The sequence below is a fragment of the Parambassis ranga genome, chromosome 5 (genome assembly GCF_900634625.1).
Source record: "Parambassis ranga chromosome 5, fParRan2.1, whole genome shotgun sequence".
Taxonomy (NCBI): domain Eukaryota; kingdom Metazoa; phylum Chordata; class Actinopteri; family Ambassidae; genus Parambassis; species Parambassis ranga.
In genome coordinates, this window is record NC_041026.1 from 7,518,652 (window position 1) to 7,532,521 (window position 13,870).

General features: G+C 38.9%; 2 protein-coding genes and 2 long non-coding RNA genes across 5 annotated transcripts in view; all 4 read left to right on the plus strand.

Moving 5' to 3' along the window:
- The window catches only part of LOC114435448 (basement membrane-specific heparan sulfate proteoglycan core protein-like), a gene marked incomplete at its 5' end in the record, with an annotated part of 184,095 nt that overhangs the window by 141,232 nt on the left and 28,993 nt on the right, over positions 1-13,870 (plus strand). The window lies entirely within an intron of this gene.
- The window catches only part of LOC114436664 (protein sax-3-like), a 153,082-nt gene that overhangs the window by 52,819 nt on the left and 86,393 nt on the right, over positions 1-13,870 (plus strand). The gene's annotated exons all lie outside the window — the stretch shown is intronic.
- LOC114436701 (uncharacterized) lies at positions 1,617-1,984 on the plus strand. The gene is made up of 3 exons (XR_003670722.1): positions 1,617-1,669; positions 1,787-1,843; positions 1,945-1,984. It is a non-coding gene; the product is annotated as an uncharacterized LOC114436701 (long non-coding RNA).
- Positions 6,497-7,819, plus strand: LOC114436713 (uncharacterized). The gene is made up of 3 exons (XR_003670733.1): positions 6,497-6,712; positions 6,950-7,207; positions 7,793-7,819. It is a non-coding gene; the product is annotated as an uncharacterized LOC114436713 (long non-coding RNA).

Sequence of the window (13,870 nt, forward strand, 5' to 3'; positions counted from 1 at the left end):
TGTTTCATGTGGCACGGGTTCTTGTTTTGTTTTTCAGGTTTTCATCCAGCAGCGTCGCTCACAGTGAATCCTGACAGAGTCCAACACTTCACCTCTGAGTCTGTCTCACTGACCTGTGAGGGAAACTCTGCTGAGTGGAGAGTGAAGTTGTTTACTGATAACAACATTTTATTTGACTGTAGTTCTGTGGGGACAATGAAAGGATCCACATGTAATGTTCATTTTAAATGGTCCGGTAATAGTGTGTACTGGTGTGAGTCGGGATCAGCATTCAGCAATGCAGTTAACATCACTGGACAGAGTCCGTGTAAGCTTTTCCAACATCACAGTTTGCTTTTCAGGAACTGTTTTACAGACAAAGAGGTTGTCATGGTGAGCCCTGCCCATCCTGTGACTGAAGGAACGTCTGTGTCTCTTGGCTGCAGGCTGAGGACAGAAAAAGTTGTTTCTAATGTGTTTTTCTATAAAAATGACAAACTCATCCAAAGTGACACCAGAGGAGAGCTGAACATCTCTGCAGTGTCAAAGGCAGATGAAGGCTTCTACAGGTGTCAGTGTTCAGGACATGAATCACCACAGAGTTGGATGGCAGTTAAATGTGAGTCATTTCTTTACTTTTGTCAGTAGTAGTAGTTGTGATGTGATGGTGGTGGACAGTGATGCTAGACTGATCATTTCTTTACAGCTGTAACCAGGCCTGAAAACTCCTTATTTCTTACTCTGTTGATCGTCGGGCTGGTTTGTGGAATTTTACTGCTGATTCTGCTGCTGCTGCTTCTGTGTCGTTACAAACACTCAAAGGGTCAGACCATTTCTTTGTCATACATACTATGTCCATTACACCACAATCAGTTCAACAATACAGATGTTTTCTCACTACCCTTACATATGTTTGGAATTAATAAATAAACTGTCTTTCTCACAGATTCATGCTTTGTCAGGTTGGTACAACATCCCGGTCTGTCATTGTCAACATACCAGGATTCAGTTCTCTCTTATCTGTTGAGTATTTACAAAACGTCTTTGGGGCCCAGCAGATCTCAGAGCATTACGGCAGAGCACACGATCAACCAGGATGAAGCTCAGTGCAGTCCACACACTTCTTCACCTCAGGGTCAGTCTGAACATTTTTACTGGCACGTGAGAGGTGATTGATAAGTTCAAGGCCTGCAGGACAAGTTGGTCTTGGTCTTTGTTCAGTCGTCTGTTAGCTCTTTCTCAGGTTCACGAGGACACGGTGACATCACAAATGAAGATTGATCCTTCTCCAGCTCGTCCTCATCAGGAAAACATAACATGAGATTTATATTTCAGTCATGAACATGGAACACCCTGCATCTCTGTGTGTTCATGGGGGCAGGAACTTGTCCTGATGGGAGCTGCAAATGGAGACCATGTGACAGGATTGTAAAATGTGTTTGTATGTTTCAGGTTGATCTTTACCTAACTCTTTATCCTTATTAACTTTATTTATCCTTCTGTGTGAAAACAAAAGTCAAACCTCAGGCTTATCAATCAGCAGTTGTGTTAAATGTAACACTTCCATGTCTTGTTAGCTGTTTGTGATTCATATGATTTGATAATAACAACTAACCTCATCTCGATTCTCACTCTGTAGGTGATGTGTCCGTCTATGAAACAATCAAAGAGCCTGAAAACACAGAACATGGTACAGTATACAGCCAGATGTTTTGAGTCCAGACAAGTTACAGTTACAAATACTACAGTGATATGTTTAAGGTCACAGTAACATGTTGACATTCTAAAGTGTAACTATATGTTTCAGGTGAATCCAGTGACGTCACATATTCTTTGATTGAACTTAAACATGCGACTAAGAAAGGTGAGCACCACATACAGCAGCTGGAAAAGCTAACAGCACGTAGGTGCTTTTATATGCCAGTAATACCTGAAGAAAGCTCATTCATCTGGGTCTTTTAACAGGGAAGAAGCAGAAACCAGTGGAGAGCTGTGTTTACTCAGACATGAGATAAGATCATCTGCAGGTACACAGCGTTACAACAACTGTTAATAAAGTATATTTGTGTTTTTATTCTCCCTGCTGTGAAGTAACTTTTCAATACTGCCACATGTTTATATTCACAGGACAACCAGCCCCTGCTGCTGCAGCTGATGGAGCTGTTTATGCTGAAGTCAAACAAAGGACAGGTCTTTGTGCAGCAACAACACAACATGCATGTTTAGATTTGTCAGTGTAACAATTCACTTGTACAGATTGTTGACCCTGCATCTCTGTCTTCATTTCTTATCCAGATCAATGAAGAGTTCAGGATCAATGAAACTAGGGATGTCCCGATCCGATCACGCGATCGGAAATCGGGCCCGATTACGTGATTTCAGACTCGATCGGAATCGGACATTACCTCCCGATCATGACTCGGATATATATTTATTAGGGCTGTCAAAGTTAACGCCTTCTGTGCAGGGTGGTTCTATGTCTTGTAGCGCAGCGGTATGACAGTCGCTTTTGGTGCGACAGGTCCTGGGTTCGAGATCTTGATGTGCTGCGTGCGGTCCGCGGAGACACACACACACACAGACCCACACACACACACACACGTACGTTTTGCTGCAACGAGTGCCTTTATAGAAAGTATCGGATCGGGACTCGGTATCGGCAGATACTCAAAATCAAATGACTCAGACTCGGACTCGAGGGCAAAAAAAACGGGAAAATCGGGACATCCCTAAATGAAACCAGCAGGATGGATGACAAAAATGCTCCTAATTTAATATCACATCATGAACAAAATACAGATTTTAACACACATTTATTCTCCTGTTTATAATGTAAATATCCCCATTGTAAGTTGATACACTTTACAAAATGCAGCAGTGTGTGGTAGTTCATCTTCATACAGGTTTATGTGTAATTATAGTAATTTGTTGTAGTTACTGAGGAGTTCGTTGGAGACATTTGATGTTATAAATGTATCTCAGCAGGTCAGGCTGATAACTTTGGGCCTGGTTATAAGTTACACAGCTGGACTGAGCAAGATTTTCAAACTTAGAAAGGGAGGGGTATTCAGATTGACCACTAGATGTCAGTAAATCCTAACCCTGGTTCTTTGTAGTCACGATAACTAAAACTTATTGGTTTTCATTTAGTGTAATAAACCACTCAGAATATTTTTATTGTTCTAAAGTTCAGGTGTTTACACACATTATGTAAAAAAATCTCTGCTTCATGTTAATGAAAGATATTAATTAGTTATACAGGCTTTTTTATATAGTTAATTGCAATTTGTCATTGTGAACATTTTAGTAAAAGAAATGTTATTGATCACATTTTGGATAATTCATGACATTTGATTAGCCCTAATTATTATTTATCTACTTCAAATGTAATTTTTCATAATAATTTTGTGCAGTGAAACTGAAAATGTCATGTATTTTATTGTGTCAGCCTGAAATTATTCAACCATGTAGTGTAGTCGAACGAGACTGTGCACGGCGATTCAAATCCCAAACAATCCATGAACCAATAACACACAACGCAATTCAGTTTATTCACCACTAGATGTCCTACTCGAGCAATGTGTCATTGAAGCCTGAAGTAATTAACCTTTTTCTTGAATCATGTGTTGAAGCTTCAACAAAGCCTCAAAAACCCATCACTAATCATGGGTTCTCTCCTCAAAAATCACAGGTGTATTCAGAAATAGGTGTTTTTCCCATTTTATTTTACCAGTCTCCAAAGTGCAGTATAAAGTGATGGAAAAACAATAACAGAATAATAATAATAATACTTAAAGTTGTAATTTGAGTTCTTCAATAACTCACAAAATAATGACAAGCTCATTTACCTCCAGGAGCTGTTACCTGCCTTGTAACCATCGTCAGAGTCTCCCAGAGGAGCCACAGCACCCTCTGTTAACCCTCTTGCTCCTCCCACTGGGCTGGAGTATTTTGACTTCATACTTCTTTTACACAGGTAAGTATTTTATACCTCCCAAACACACATAGAAACCATTCAAACAGAAGTCAGCTGACTAGAAGCGCGCGACTCTCTGATGTTTAAAGGGCAGAGAAACGCCGGCACGCTTTGCCTGCCCACTTCCTCGTCAGGACGTCACAGCGTGACACCGCGTCGCGCCCGTGAGCGGTGCGCAGTGTAAGTATGTGTGTATGGAGTTATGAGTAAAGACACCAAGTGTGCACCCTTGATTGCTGCGGATATTACGGTGAATACTGGCGAAGTTTTAGAGAAGGAAAATATGTAGACGGAGCATGAGTGAGTAATTAACTGCTGTTCTAAAAACAGCGGCACACTGCTGCGGTGTTGACAGACAGCAGGCTTATCTGTGCCATCTGTGCACTAGACTCCTTGGTGAGACTCTGCAGTTAGCTTGTTATCTAGCTAGCAATGTATAGATGATGTATCACAGAAACATTCACCCCATCACAGCGAATCTTTTATTGGCAGCTACTGCTAACTCAGCACAATCAATAAATCAATGAAAGTGGTGAATTTCCCCTTTAATTCAGACGTACTGTGCAATAAAGTATTCTAAACATGAACAGTATAGAGATCTGTTACAGTGTGTGTTGTATATACACACATTGTCCTCTGATGGTGTTACTCTTGTTGCTGTGAAACAAACATTTGATTCCACCTTTCAGTCATTTCCTGAGTCTGAGGTCACAGCCACAAATAAACCAGCATTCTGCCACAAAGTGAGGACATGTATAGATTCTACACTCTGGATAAATGATGCTTTTTATTTATTGTACTGCAAAGTTTTATTGTAACAACAAGATGTAAAATGCTTCAATTCAACAGTCTGGTGTTTTATGCATGTGCAGTGTTTAAAGTACAATAACATTTATAGGGACCAGACTAAACCTTTGCAGAGAAACATGTTCATATGTGTGAAGAGGACATGAAATATAACCATGTGAAACTGCTGTGTTCAGAGCTGCTGTCTGAAGTTGGTGAAAAGGGAAGTAAGAGTCTATACTCAGAAGTAGAATTTGAGACATTCTGATCACACCTTTTAAGGAAACGTCACTTCTGTCTTCAGCATTATAATTATGAATAGATAGAACACTTTGTTCAGTTGTGCTGGATGTGAGGATGGGGCACACTTTGCTCTGTGTGCTGGACTTATTCTGTAAGTACATTTCTGACTTGTTGTTTCTGAAGAGTGTTTCTGAGCAGACTGGTGTCTTTATGAACGTCGGCTGCTGATTTGTCTCTGTTTTACACTGAAGTTCTGCTGGATTTGGCTCCACACATCTACATTGTGTATATATAGTGTTTTAATGTTGTGATTGATCACTTTCTTTTGGTTTGATGATGTCTGATGAGGTTTTAATCTTTATTTCAGTGTTCAGCACACTCCTCTACGGACACACTGAAGGTGACAAATTATACTTTGTCTTTATTTTTCTCTTCATTTGTATATTACACAAAGAATTTATCTCCTGTTTATCAACTTCTCAGTGTTTTATATTATGTTGTATGTTAGATCATTAGTGCTGAACAGGATGTGACGACATTACAGGGACCAATGTGTTGTAAACATATTTTATCTCATGTTTATTGACTTTAGTGTTCATCTCAATAGATCATAACTTGAAGCACGCTAATGAGACTAATAAATCAATCGTTAATGCTCATTGAGACAATACTGAACCAGTCCCAGGTACAGACATTTACAACGGTTTACATTGCAAATTTCTCTCTTTGTGTATTTTTGCGTGAGCTGACAAGCAGTGTGTCTTTTTTGTATTTTTTTGTTCTTGCCTTAAAGTCTTTAAAGCTGCAGGTCTGCAGGCAGAACCTCAGGATATTGTTGTAGTCACTGTGAATAATAAATGATAGATCTGTGAGACAGGACACTGAACTAGACACACTGTGACACTACATCACACTTCTAATTCTGTCTGCATGCTCTCTGAAACCACACGCTGGTGTCAACATCACAGTTTAGTTTGTTCATTCTAAACAAGACAACAGTCACAGAATGTGTACAAGAGTTTGATCCTTCAGTGTGTAAATATATATTTTGTAATATAACCTCCAACAGAGATTCAACATCCACAAACATGTGGTTGATGTCAAGGACACTTTATCTATAGTTATATTCAGTCTGTGTGTTTGACCCTAGATTCATCCTGATGATGTAAATACAGTTTAAAAGTTTCATAGCTTTATTTTTTATTTTTGTTTTGTAACATTAGTTATTTGAAGATGTACCACAGCACAACATGCATTCACATAATTATCATTGTTGGCAGCAGTGGCGTAGTGGTATAGCAAGGTTGCCGTAACCGGATGGTTGGTGGTTCGATCCCAACACCTTCCTAATCACTGTTGTGTGTCCTTGGGCAATACATTGCTATATTAGAGTTTAGTACTAAAACAAATAACATGTTGGTGTTTAATCTCTTTTGTATTCTAACTGAGTGTTTTTGATTTGAACAGGTTCCATGAAGGCCTCTGTGATCCTGGAACACAGCTGGACTGAGATATTCTCTGGTGAGAAGATCACCCTCAGATGTGACATTCAGGGAGCTGAAGGAACTCAGTGGACGTATGAATGGAGACGAAACAAGTTATACCTTCTTTCAATCTACAGTGAATCCATCACAATTAGTGAATCAAACAGTGTAGAATACAGCTGTCGGGGCAGAAGCTACACATTAACAACAGAGTGGAGTGAAGCCCTCAGATTGACTGTATCAGGTAAGCTGATCATCTTTAATCCATATAAAAGTGCTGAATTAGGTCAAATCTAACCAACAATTTAAGTGCTACTAAATACACACTAAGTATTGTGCTGCATGTCTTCCTGTGTCACAACAGTGTCTGAAAAGAATGAAGTTCAAAGGTTTTTCTGCAGTAATTCGTACTCTAACCATTTACTATTTACTGTTTGACTGTTTTTTACTGATTGTTTCATTTTTTTCTTCCTCACTGCAGATAGACCTCGGACCTCACTGAGAGCAGACAAGACAGTCATATCAGCAGGTGGCAGCGTAACACTGACCTGCTCTGTAGACGTCTCTTCAGGGTGGAAGTACTACTGGTACAGACATAACTCTTCTGAAGCTCAGCCAATAAATGATCAATCAGACACTGTCAGTGTTTCAGAGGGAGGAATATATGAGTGCATTGGAAGAAGAGGAGACCCAGTGTTCTTCACATATTACAGCAATGAAGTCACCATTAAGGCAACTGGTGAGATTAATAATTAGTTCTGAAATGAAACAACATTTTCAAATGTTTCATGTGTTTGTCAGTAATGAAGAAAAGAGACATTTTGTTACCAACAGAAACAAAAAACATTGATTACATGTCAGAAGCTCCTCCTGCTCTGATGATGCTGAAAAATCAGAACTTTACTTTCTTCATTTTTAGACAGGACTGATCCAAATTGAACCTCAGTTATATTAATGTTGCTTGTTACTGTGTTAATACTTCCTCTTCCTCAGCACCACTGAGCTCCATGTTTTAAATCAGAAGCTTTTGTTGCATTTCTTCCCCTTAAAGTTGGTTTTTGTGGAGTAAACCTGTCTGTCTCTCTTCAGAAGTGGACAGAGGAATATTAACAATGTTGAGCTGTTGGACTAATGAAAAACAATCACTGGAATTTATTAAATGAAATAAAATGATGTCAACATAAAATGTAATCAGAGTAAATACTGGGACACCAAAGCACAGCACTTTGTTACAGAGTTCAGCTGTTAAAAAGATCAATATGATAAGAAATATTTAAGGTTATCACACTTTCTGCTGACTGACTGGATGTTTCTATGTGAACAGTTCCCAGAGTCACTCTGCAGCACAGCTGGTCTCAGATATTCATTGATGAGACGATCACCCTCAGATGTGACATTCAGGGAGTTGAAGGACGTCAGTGGACGTATGAATGGACACATGAGAGGTCCAACATTCCTTCAACATCCAATGAATACAGAATCAACAGAGCTTCCTCTGCTGACAGTGGAGAATACAGATGTCGGGGCAGGAAAGAGAATTTATACACATTGTGGAGTTATGCCTTCACATTGACTGTATCAGGTAAGATGGACATCTTTTATCCAGAATACAGTCTCATGTTCTGTTATGTTTTCATGTAAATGTAACTAAAACCAACAAAATGATTTTAATCCAGTAAAACATCTCACAGTGTCAAAGAATATCAGAGTAACTTAATGTTCTGCACAGTTCCAGTTCCTTCTCTTCACTTAAGTGATTGAAGTTTCATGACAATATCAGTGTTTACAACCCTTCCTTTTTGGTTCCTGTTTGTAATGAATCTTTGCTGGAACTGATTTTATTCATGACTCATTAAAGGGTCATGATGTAACAGATTTTCTTTACTCATTCATACTCTAATTTTTGACTTGTTTTATTTTTCTCTACAAACCTCACAGCATATAAACCTCGGGCCTCACTGAGAGCAGACAAGACAGTCATACCAGCAGGGGGCAGCGTAACACTGACCTGCTCTGTGGACGTGTCTTCAGGGTGGAAGTACTACTGGATCAGACGTACCTCAGAGTCTTCTGAAGCTCAGATAATAACAAGTGAAACATCAGGTAAGACTGTCAGTGTTTCAGAAGGAGGCATCTATCAGTGCAGAGGAGGAAGAGGAGGAAGAGGAGGAGACCATGTTTACTACACAGAGTACAGTGCTGCTGTCACAGTGGAGAAAAGAGGTGAATGAAGGGTCTTTGTTCTGAAATAAAATCACTTCCATTCATCATTAACATCACTGTAACTCCTGATAATGATGTGTTTTTATCTGTTGGTTAAATTCTTGTTTTTATCCACATTGTGTGTTTGTTGGAAACAGTTTCCCATAAAGCTGTGATCACACAGCAGCCCAGCTGGACTCAGATATTCAGAGGAGAGAAGATAACTCTGAGATGTCAGATCCAGAATGGAGGAGACACTGAGTGGGAGTTTGAATGGAGAACAGGCAGATCACAACAAATTCAAAGACGCGGTGAACTCTGGGTTATCACTGCATCTGATTCCAGTCGTGGACAGTACTGGTGCAGAGGTAAACAGAGAGTGGACAAGTTCTCCTCAACAGAGTGGAGTGATGCTTTCACCTTAGCTGTATCTGCCAGTAAGTAATATCATATTTCATCTAAGAGATAATAAAAGTTTCCTTAAAGTACTCTCAGGTTTAAATATTGAAAAATGAAACATTTTGTCATCTTTTAGATTCTTTCAAAAGGCTGTTTGAGGGGTTCAGACTTCTTTTTTGGTCATTGTGATCGAATGCTTTATGTCAATGAATGTCCTGACAACGAATGTTGCGGCCAGTGAATGGCCCTTTGTTTGGAGGAGGTTTTTGTGACTCGCAAATAAAAAAAGGCACTCGCGGAGATCCACAGCTCGTTTACTCTTTCTCTTTTATTAACAAAAAATTATTTTCTCCGTATTCATTGGTATGTTACACAAAGAATTTATCTCCTGTTTATCAACTTCTCAGTGTTTTATGTTATGTTGTATGTTAGATCATTAGTGCTGAAAAGGATGTGACTACATTACAGGGACCAATGTGTTGTAAACATATTTTATCTCATGTTTATTGACTTTAGTGTTCATCTCAATAGATCATAACTTGAAGCACGCTAATGAGACTAATAAATCAACCGTTAATGCTCATTGAGACAATACTGAACCAGTCCCAGGTACAGACATTTACAGCGGTTTACATTGCAAATTTCTCTCTTTGTGTATTTTTGCGTGAGCTGACAAGCAGTGTGTCTTTTTAGTTTTTGTTCTTGCCTTAAAGTCTTTAAAGCTGCAGGTCTGCAGGCAGAACCTCTGGATATTGTTGTAGTCACTGTGAATAATAAATGATAGATCTGTGAGACAGGACACTGAACTAGACACACTGTGACACTACATCACACTTCTAATTCTGTCTGCAGGCTCTCTGAAACCACACGCTGGTGTCAACATCACAGTTTAGTTTGTTCATTCTAAACAAGACAACAGTCACAGAATGTGTACAAGAGTTTGATCCTTCAGTGTTTAAATATATATTTCGTAAAATAACCTCCAACAGAGATTCAACATCCACAAACATGTGGTTGATGTCAAGGACACTTTATCTATAGTTATATTCAGTCTGTGTGTTTGACCCTAGATTCATCCTGATGATGTAAATACAGTTTAAAAGTTTCATAGCTTTATTTGTTATTTTTGTTTTGTAACATTAGTTATTTGAAGATGTACCACAGCACAACATGCATTCACATAATTATCATTGTTGGCAGCAGTGGCGTAATGGTATAGCAAGGTTGCCGTAACCGGATGGTTGGTGGTTCGATCCCAACACCTTCCTAATCACTGTTGTGTGTCCTTGGGCAAAACATTGCTATATTAGAGTTTAGTACTAAAACAAATAACATGTTGGTGTTTAATCTCTTTTGTATTCTAACTGAGTGTTTTTGATTTGAACAGGTTCCATGAAGGCCTCTGTGATCCTGGAACACAGCTGGACTGAGATATTCTCTTGTGAGAAGATCAACCTCAGATGTGACATTCAGGGAGCTGAAGGAACTCAGTGGACGTATGAATGGAGACGACACAAGTTAGACCTTCTTTCAATGTACAGTGAATCCATCACAATTAGTGAATCAAACAGTGTAGAATACAGCTGTCGGGGCAGAAGCTACACATTAACAACAGAGTGGAGTGAAGCCCTCAGATTGACTGTATCAGGTAAGCTGATCATCTTTAATCCATATAAAAGTGCTGACTTAGGTCAAATCTAACCAACAATTTAAGTGCTACTAAATACACACTAAGTATTATGCTGCATGTCTTCCTGTTGTCACAACAGTGTCTGAAAAGAATGAAGTTCAAAGGTTTTTCTGCAGTAATTCATACTCTAACCATTTACTATTTACTGTTTTTTACTGATTGTTTCATTTTTTTCTTCCTCACTGCAGATAAACCTCGGGCCTCACTGAGAGCAGACAAGACAGTCATATCAGCAGGTGGCAGCATAGCACTGACCTGCTCTGTGGACGTCTCTTCAGGGTGGAAGTACTACTGGTACAGACATAACTCTTCTGAAGCTCAGCCAATAAATGATCAATCAGACACTGTCAGTGTTTCAGAGGGAGGAATATATGAGTGCATTGGAAGAAGAGGAGACCCAGTGTTCTTCACATATTACAGCAATGAAGTCACCATTAAGGCAACTGGTGAGATTAATAATTAGTTCTGAAATGAAACAACATGAACTTTTCAAATGTTTCATGTGTTTGTCAGTAATGAAGAAAAGAGACATTTTGTTACCAACAGAAACAAAAAACATTGATTACATGTCAGAAGCTCCTCCTGCTCTGATGATGCTGAAAAATCAGAACTTTACTTTCTTCATTTTTAGACAGGACTGATCCAAATAGCACCTCAGTTATATTAATGTTGCTTGTTACTGTGTTAATAATTCCTCTTCCTCAGCACCACTGAGCTCCATGTTTTAAATCAGAAGCTTTTGTTGCATTTCTTCCCCTTAAAGTTGTTTTTTGTGGAGTAAACCTGTCTGTCTCTCTTCAGAAGTGGACAGAGGAATATTAACAATGTTGAGCTGTTGGACTAATGAAAAACAATCACTGGAATTTATTGAATGAAATAAAATGATGTCTGCATAAAATGTAATCAGAGTAAATACTGGGACACCAAACCACAGCACTTTGTTACAGAGTTCAGCTGTTAAAAGATCAATATGATAAGAAATATTTAAGGTTATCACACTTTCTGCTGACTGACTGGATGTTTCTATGTGAACAGTTCCCAGAGTCACTCTGCAGCCCAGCTGGCCTCAGATATTCATTGGTGAGACGATCACCCTCAGATGTGACATTCAGGGAGTTGAAGGACGTCAGTGGACGTATGAATGGACACATGAGAGGTCCAACATTCCTTCAACATCCAATGAATACAGAATCAACAGAGCTTCCTCTGCTGACAGTGGAGAATACAGATGTCAGGGCAGGAAAGAGAATTTATACACATTGTGGAGTTATGCCTTCACATTGACTGTATCAGGTAAGCTGGACATCTGTTATCCAGAATACAGTCTCATGTTCTGTTATGTTTTCATGTAAATGTAACTAAAACCAACAAAATGATTTTAATCCAGTAAAACATCTCACAGTGTCAAAGAATATCAGAGTAACTTAGTGTTCTGCACAGTTCCAGTTCCTTCTCTTCACTTAAGTGATTGAAGTTTCATGACAATATCAGTGTTTACAAACCTTCCTTTTTGGTTCCTGTTTGTAATTAATCTTTGCTGGAACTTAGTTGTCCTTCAAAAAATCAATCAAAATAAGAACTAATTAAATCAAATTGCGGTAACAAAACCGTATCTCTCCTCCTCCTGACTTCCTTCTTCTACACACACCTTGCCCCACCTGGCGGCAGGTGTTTTAGAGCTGATTGCCAGGGAGGGGCGATCCATTCGTTTTACACAATAAGTAAATTTCATCCACAAAAACAATTCAAATCACAATCCGTAGCAACATAAATTCTGATTGTAAACATATTTAAATAAATTCAAAATTAATCTGGCTCCAACAACAAAGTCTGGACAAGGTTGTGTCTGTGCGCACTATAATTCCTGAATAGTTAATGCCACACATTTGTTAAAACTGTCAGCCAAATGTGTTCTAATGTTCATAAATCTGACCATACTTTGAATTATTTTTGGTTATAATTCACTTTTTATTGTCTTTCTTCACTTTGAGATATTTTTTAATCTCTTTCCAACAGTTAAACCCCGACCTGTCCTCACTGTGTCTCCATCATGGCTGAGTCCTGGAGCCTCAGTAACTCTGAGCTGTGAGGTTGAACATCCACCTGCAGGATGGAGGTTCTACTGGTATAAAGCTGTTCCTGGTCTGTCAAAGAACTCTTGGTCTTACAGCTATGAGCTGCTGCCTGGTAGCACTGATGGGACTGCACAGGATTCCTACACCATTCATGGACAGACACACACAGCAGCATATGTGTGCAGAGCTGGAAGAGGAGACCCAGAGTATCACTCTGATTACAGTGACCCAAAGTTTGTCTGGTCTGCAGGTCAGTTTGATTCTGTCCTCTCAGTGAGAAGAATTTATTCTGTCACTGTGATTCCTCTGTTTATTGAGAGAATCAGAATGAGCTGGTTGTGTGTCATTTTTTCATTGTGTCATTTTTGTGTTCCTTTGACATGTTTTGTTTTTCAGGTTTTCATCCAGCAGCGTCTCTCACAGTGAATCCTGACAGAGTCCAACACTTCACCTCTGAGTCTGTCTCACTGACCTGTGAGGGAAACTCTACTGAGTGGAGAGTGAGGAAGTTCTCTGATGAAGGACGTCTGTCATCCTGTTCTAACTGGGGGACAATGACTGGATCCACATGTAACATCAACACATCACAGTCTGACACTGGTGTGTACTGGTGTGAGTCTGCATCAGGAGAGTTCAGCAACACAGTCAACATCACTGTACATGGTATAATACATTATTTTATTATATTTAAATCATCTTAAACATCTTATATAACACTAGATCATAAATGTTTCACTTTTTGCTATGTTAAATAATTGTATGTGACAAAACAGACAAATGATTTCTTCTTTGTTGTGTAGATGTAATGTAAACATCTTCAGTCTTTATTTGAGTCAGTTTGGATTTTGTTGCATTTTTGTATCAAATCACTAGAAATCTTAAGATCAGTGTCATCAAGTGTTCATCCTCAAAGTAGAATTCAGTGGGAACTATTAACAGAAGATGAATATAGTTTTGTTAATTATTGTTTTAATTGGTGTATAATCACCTGTTAGTACCAGTTGATGAGACTTTATAGCCAAGGTTGAGACTGAAA